Below are 7,878 nucleotides of genomic sequence, written 5' to 3'. Positions count from 1 at the left end.
AATTAGCCATTCAAAAATTTTTATCTTTATAATAAAACAATAAAACGAGTTTAAAGCTTTATTAAAAATATGATTTTGGTTTGTCAAAACAAGATAAAGTGTGAAGAAGGATTAGCATCCCCATAACGCCCATAAATTGGTATCAATTAATTATGCGATATTTGTAATTCTAGATAAAAAATGGTTTTTATATGAAATTTAATTACAATTCCCTTCATTTTGTGAGAAATAAGATTAGTTTTAAAAAAATATTTTATTTAAGAACATTAAGAAAATTTTCAAATTAAAAAAATACTTTCAATGTCTCTGACATAAAGACGGACTTCGAAGATAGTCTTTCCATTTAAGATTTACCAACATTCCGTCTAAAAATAATAAAATAACATTCTTTGTAAATGATAATTATTGATGACTCTCCAATATTTAGGCAGAGTACCAATAAATTATATTTTACAAAATGCTATTTTAATTTTATTTATTTGAAACTAAAAATTTTTTAAAAAACTTTTGATGTAGTAAAAAAATGATTACAATATAATTAATATTAAACATCCATAACTAGAGTAAACACACATATATATGCAATATAAACGAGGACATTAATTTAAAAAATGAAACATATGCAAATGAAGATCAAATGTGAATTTAGAAATCGGATCTTCAAATATAATAAGACCATATGGACTCTTTAACCTCTAGGTAAAGTTTTGGGTGCGACCTTTTATATTTAAAATTTTGTTCTATTATTTTTTATTATTTTATAGTTTTATATTTCTTGCTTTAACAAAACAAATTTATTTTAAGTTACGAAAATGTATGAAATTTCTTAATAAAATAAAATTTCTTAAATACTCCAACATTTAGGTGGCATTCGAGAACAAATTACTTCATAAAAGGCTTTCATGCAAATCCTTATAAATTTAAAATGAGTTTGGAGTTTTATGTGAATTTGAGCTCAAATTTTAAGAATTTACGAACCTCTCTAATAATCTTTAACATCTAAGTAAATTTTTGGAGTAAGCTCATTTTTATAATTCTTTTAAAAAAAATTTATAGTTATTCAAAAGAAGTTTTATTTTTCATAATTTCTAGAAAATAATCTTTATAACTAGTTAGAACATACTCATTTTATAATTTTTAAAATTAATTTTATGTTTTATATATTTCTTTTTTCATTAAGAATTATTATTGTTAAAAAATTAACATGTATTTTAACAAAAATTAAAATGTATAATTAATTATAAAAATTAAAAATAATATAAAAAAATAAATTAACAATAAAAAAAAAAAAATTTTATTTGAATTGAACTAGTCAACGGTCTGATCTGATCCAATCAGATCGGTCTAAGGAATGGGTTGATGAGAAAGGTTGGGTTAAGTGAGCAGGTTGCAGAGTATCTGTAGGTTGAGACGTGAATCCTACTTCTCAAAATGACGTAATTTTGGTTTTTTGGATCTTTTATAAATGCCTACAATTTTTTACTTCATTTCTAAACCCTTTTAAAAAAAATCCTTTTTTAGCCAAAATGCCTCCCAAGTTTTGTCTGAGTTCGGCACCATGCCATTGTGCTGGCTGCTGCTTGAGGTTGCGGTCGATGGTCGCCAACCATCGTGTCGATCATAAGAATTTTCCAAAATTTCTTTGAAAACTATTCTCGATTTTTTGAGCTCAAATCCATCCTTTTTTTCGTGAAAAACAACCTCAAAATCTCATATATAAGCCCCAAAAGCTGAAAGCTTCAAACTTTATAAACTTTTCCCTCTACTATTAAATCTTTTTTATATTTTTATATGTTATTCCTCAGTCCTTGATTTCCATCTTAACAGTTCGGATCGTCCTAAAGTCCTCCACCACTGTGAGCATCCTCTTTGTCACCGTTTTTGTTCTTTTTTTAAAAAAAAATTGACCTTTTATGTTTTATTTTGTAGGGCTTACTCGGCGCTGGGTTCCTCACTGATTCATTAAAGACTGATTTTTTGTTTTGATTTTTCTGTTTGTGCTTTTTTTTTAGAAAAATTATGGCTAGGTTTTCTTCGCTACCGATAGATTGTTAGGATTTTTTTTGGTGTTAGAAGAGTTGATGGATTGGGTGGGTATTTTTTCTGTGGGAGGTTCAGCTGTTATGGCGAGTATGGAGGTAAGAGGCTTGGTGCGCTAGGTCCAGTGCACATGAACAAAGACATAGGCGAAGTCTGGGGCTAGGCTAAAGGCTGTTGTGGGTATGAGAGCAGCTGTAGGGATGGTCAAATGGGTCTGCTGTTAGTGCATAGATGTGGCTGGGTATGGTAAAGTGTGGTGAAGGTGGTTTCTAGGACCTGGTGTGAGGCTGGAGGGTTTTAGGACTTTAGGAAAACCAGGCCTATAAAGAGCTTCCTATGCTAGGTAGGTGTGGCTGTTGGAGATGGGTCTGGCAAAGACTCGGTTATGGCATAGGGCTTGATTTTAATGGAATGTGGGTGCGTACTGGGGTTCCACTGGGGCTGGTACTATAGCCAAGCTCCTCTGTTGGGACTATGAATGGGTTTGAAGTAGAAGGCCTTGATGCCTGGTGTAGACCAAGGGTATTAGTGAGGGTTTTGGGTACTAGGGATATGAAGCTGGAGATGAAAGTGGTGCTCGACCTTAACTGAAGATGGGTGGTTCTCTTTTTTTTAACCTATGAATTTTTATTGTCTTACAAGAGGAACCAGCTGGAGATTTGACTACTTGTGGCATGGAATAGCAGGGTGCTGGTAAGGGCCGATCTTAGCCTGATGCGCAGGGTAGTGAGCAAGGACTAGGAGTGGTCGGTGCTGGCCCATGGCAATGGCTGGGTATGGTAAAGTGTGGTGAAGGTGGTTTCTAGGACCTGGTGTAAGGCTGGAGGGTTTTAGGACTTTAGGAAAACCAGGCCTATAAAGAGCTTCCTATGCTAGGTAGGTGTGGCTGTTGGAGATGGGTCTGGCAAAGACTCGGTTATGGCATAGGGCTTGATTTTAATGGAATGTGGGTGCGTACTGGGGTTCCACTGGGGCTGGTACTATAGCCAAGCTCCTCTGTTGGGACTATGAATGGGTTTGAAGTAGAAGGCCTTGATGCCTGGTGTAGACCAAGGGTATTAGTGAGGGTTTTGGGTACTAGGGATATGAAGCTGGAGATGAAAGTGGTGCTCGACCTTAACTGAAGATGGGTGGTTCTCTTTTTTTTAACCTATGAATTTTTATTGTCTTACAAGAGGAACCAGCTGGAGATTTGACTACTTGTGGCATGGAATAGCAGGGTGCTGGTAAGGGCCGATCTTAGCCTGATGCGCAGGGTAGTGAGCAAGGACTAGGAGTGGTCGGTGCTGGCCCATGGCAATGGCTGGTGCACTGTTGTGGCCAGATAGAATTGGCTTATTGTGGCGGTGGCTGCCAACTACTTTTTCTTGTATTTTTTGGTTATAATTTATTTATTTTTTGTAAATTAACTTTTGTAATTAATTTTTATCTTATATATTTTTTGATTAATTGAAGTAATAATAATTTGATTAATTAATTATTTCTTCATATATATATTTTTTATAAATGCTTAACTAATTAAATTAATCTTCAATAATTAAAATAAATAATAAAAATAATTAATTCGGAACAAGTTCAAACAAATTTAAACAATTCAATCTAACGTTTAAACTGGCTAAAAAAATGTAAATTGAGTTCGAAAAAAAAAAGAATTTGATTAAATCAATTCGAAATTAATCTAAAAAAATTGAGTGTTTACAACGCATATCATTAATTTTTTATGCATTATTAAATACAAGATAAAAGATCTTTTAAGGATAAACGATATTAATATTGGTGAGTTTGTTAAGTAGTTTTTAATTTTTTTCAAATGTCATTTAACAATCTTTCTCTTATTCTTGGATCATATTTCGTTGTAAGTTGAAAAAATGAATAATATAATTTAATTTCTTTAGAAAATTTCTTACTTTCTTTTTGAGTGAACGAAGGTGGTAGCTTTTGGATAATATGTATTTTATTTGGATTCTCTTCAATTTCTCTTTTATTGATAATAAATTCAAATAATTTTTTTAAGGTTTGACCAAAAGTGCATTTAATTGGATTGAACTGAAACTTTCTTAATCTTTCAAATAAGTTTTTGAGAGTAGCCACATAATTTTTTTTTTTTATGGGATTTGGCATTTATGTCATCCTCATACACATCTATTTTTTTATGTATCATATCATAAAATAGAGTTACCATAGTTCTTTGATAAGTTATCTTAGTATTTTCAAACCAAAGAGCATGACTTTATATCAAAATATTCTTCATAATGTCACAAAAGTAATCTTTTCCATATCTTCTTATGCCATATTGATTTGATTATAGCCTGAATACCCATTTATGAATAAAAATAGGGAGTGTCTAGTGGTATTATCCACTAAGATGTTAATGTGGGGCAATGAGAAATTATCTTTCAGACTTGCTCTGTTCAAATCCTAATAATCAGTATACATCCTCACTTTGCCATCTTTCTTGGGTACTTGAATTATATTCACCACCCATTCGAGATATTTGACCACTTTTAAGTATCCCACATTAAATTACTTTTTCATTTCTTCATTTATTTTCAACAACATTTCAAGTTTCATCACTCTCAACTTCTATTTAATTGGTTTGCATTCAGGTTTTAGAGGTAGCTTATGTACTATAATTTCAATATCTAGCCCCGACATATCTTGGTACGACCAAGTAAATACATCAACATATTCATATAGTAACTTTATCAACTCGTATTTTATTGGTGATGACATTGAAATACCAATCTTAACCTCCTTTTTGTTTCTTCGTCTCCTAAATTCACAACTTCAACGGGTTCTTGATGAGACATGATTTGCTTCTCTTCTTGTTCCATTAATCTCAATAATTCTAGGGATATTACGTGGTCTTCAACATTCTTTTCATCATCAAATTCACTAACATAAATAAAATTTTCAAAATCAAATATTAGAATATTGTCATGTGATCTTCACATTCATTATTTGAATATCTAAAAATAAGTGAAATGGACGAAATGTAAAGGGATGCATAGCTATGTGAGAAATTGAAATAAAAAAGGTAAAATGAATATGAGAAACGAGCTATGCTCATCATTTATTCAAATGAAAATAAGGAATCAAACACATATAAGACATTTAATGCTTTTAACAAAAGCATTTAGATTAAGTTTAACACATTATTTTGAAGAAAATTTAAAAACAATAGGCAACTTCTCAACATGCCAATTCTTCAATTTTGCACTTGGAGGAGTAGGATACATCCATGGACTTCTTGGGTCTTCATTCACCTCTTCAGCCACCATCTGTATTAAAATTTCAGTGAAGATATCCTCCAATGATGGTGTAAGCCATTTTTCTATATTTCCTACTACATCTAGATAGATATAGTCAACTAAGATAAAAGTCTCGTAGAGGAAAAAAAATATAGGCTTTTAGTTTCTACCTCTGACCCCTGGAAATGAGCTAATCTTATTTCTCTTTTCTCTTCTATGAACGTTATTCTTCTATTTCGAGTAGGCTTATATCTTAGACCAAACTGATCAAATTTTTAGGTATCATCCATGGTTGTTTCATCCTTTGCAAGTAAGCCCATGCTTGTTGTCTTTTCTGACATTTCTTTAAGGGCCATCCTAGAAGCTCTGGATAGACATGGAGTTGGCACTTTCGATCTTTCACCTATATAAGTTATATTAATGAAATCAAAAGATCTAAAAGAATATTGTAGGGCTTAATTGCTTCAACATATAACACAGTAGATGGTTTAGTCATCGATAGATCTTTTTCGCTAACAACAATGACACTTTTTTATCAATTATAAATTTCATTTTCTGATGCAAAGTGGAAGGGACAACTCCTACCATATGAATCCATAGCCTTCTTAAAAGACTACTATAGGAATGAGCGATATCCATGACTTGAAAGACTATATCAAAAGTACATAGGCCAATTTAAATTGGTAGTTCAATATCACCTACCACTTCACAGTGAGTCTTATAAAAACTCTCACTATTATATGACTCATCTTTATATAAGACATGTCGACTGTCAATCTAGATAGTGTAGTTGTTGGAATGACATTCAAAGAAAATCCATTAACAATAAGCACTTTGGCCAATGTATGATCCTTGTATCTTGTAAAGATATGCAAGACCTTAGCATTGTCCCTACCAATAGGTGGAATTTCATCATTGTTAAATGATATAAAATTTTTCACTGTGATGTTTTTCACTATGCGATCAAATTTATTCACAAATATATTGTGAGCTACATAAGCCTCATCGAGTACTTTTAAGCAAGGCATTTCTATGAGGCTCAAAATTTAGCAACAATAAGAGCATAAAAATTCGAGCTGATAATGATTCAATTGCTCTACCACACTATACTCATTGTGCTTAATAAGTTTTAGGAACTCACAAGCTTTTTTTTTCTTAACTTGATTCTTATATTCTCAGTCCAAGAGTGGGGCTCAGTGGGGTTTTTTTTTATTGCTAGATAGTCTATCTTCTATTTCTAAACTTATCTCTTCTTTTTTTTCTTTTTCTTTTCAAACTCTCTCAAGTGCTTCTAGGGTATGACACCGCCCACTTCGAGTTATGTTCCTTACACTAGTTATGTTTGTTGTGCTTACATCACATAAGCCAAATTAAAAGGATTTATTATTTAAACCCTGTGATATGATATTATAATCAGATTTTTAAAGGACTACCCTATCAATTTTGTACGAAAGTGGGCTAGGGACCTTAATTGTCACCTTTAGTATAGCTGTACAAACTAGTTTATCAATTTTAACACTCGATTTTTCTTCATAAAATATGGTAATAGGATTGAAACTCAATCAGTAAGGCTTATTTTTTTATGAATCTTCAATTATATCATTCATCAAATTCTTTCCATATTCATCATAAAATTTGATCAAGAAAGCATCTATCATCTTTTACAATTCCTGTCTAAAGGTTTCACAATCTTGGAATGAATGACTAACCGTCCTCATATGAAATTCACAAGTTTGATAAGGATTATATGTGAAAAATTTTTTCTTTTGCGTTTTTATGTATTAGATGAATCATATTGGCTTTTACTAGGGCAACAAATATTTGATCCATAAGGGTTTTGATCTCACTTACTTCTTTTTTTATGTTTTGACTTATCTCACTACTTAAAGCATTTACTAATCCCCCACCATGACTGGGCAATAGATTAGCATCAACACTTGACCTGGCCTTTATTGTAAAATCCAAAATCCTGTTATCAATCTTTGCACTTTACATTTGAAAGCTATACAATTTTCCAAAGAATGGCCTTGAATCGTATAATGATAGTCAAAGTAAGCTTTGAGATCGTACCACTTTAGATATGGAGGTTTTAAAGGCTCTCTAGGTAGTCAAGCTATCAAGTGTTTTTTGGAATAACGGAAGGAATAGTTCTGTGTCAGTCATAAGAATTAGATTAATTACCCCCTTATTTATTTTTTCATACTTCTTTACTTAATTGGTATAATTATTGTGTTATAATTCATTACTTATTTTTTGTTTTATTTTTTAATATGCTAGGGTTTGATAAGATCAATTAGGGATATATTGCTATATGTAGAGTAAAAAATGTGTGCTAGGCATATTTATGCTAGGTGGGGGAAGAGTCATAGAAGAAAAGACTTGAAATTACAGTATTTGATATATGCTAGGTTTCTTAACAAACCTAAGTTGAAAAAATAGTTAGAAATCATGTTAGCCATTGAGGGAAGGTTTAAGGCAAAGGAAGAGTTACTAGATAAATGACCAATATAGGATTTGTGCCAATTTTTCTTTAATGACATCATTAAATGTGATGTAATTGATAACAATGTGTCCAAAACTTTAATGG

General features: G+C 31.7%; 1 long non-coding RNA gene across 1 annotated transcript; it reads left to right on the top strand.

The window, feature by feature from the left end:
- The first annotated feature begins 1,518 nt into the window (after positions 1-1,518).
- Positions 1,519-3,503, top strand: LOC149517999 (uncharacterized). The gene is made up of 2 exons (XR_016343801.1): positions 1,519-1,856; positions 1,930-3,503. It is a non-coding gene; the product is annotated as an uncharacterized LOC149517999 (long non-coding RNA).
- The last annotated feature ends 4,375 nt before the right edge of the window (positions 3,504-7,878 follow it).

This window comes from Durio zibethinus, chromosome 7 (assembly GCF_047325235.1).
Source record: "Durio zibethinus cultivar Kanyao isolate XHJ-2024 chromosome 7, ASM4732523v1, whole genome shotgun sequence".
NCBI classification, from domain to species: Eukaryota; Viridiplantae; Streptophyta; class Magnoliopsida; order Malvales; family Malvaceae; genus Durio; species Durio zibethinus.
The sequence above is the reverse complement of the archived record's forward strand: the minus strand, read 5'-3'. Positions and strand labels throughout refer to the sequence as shown.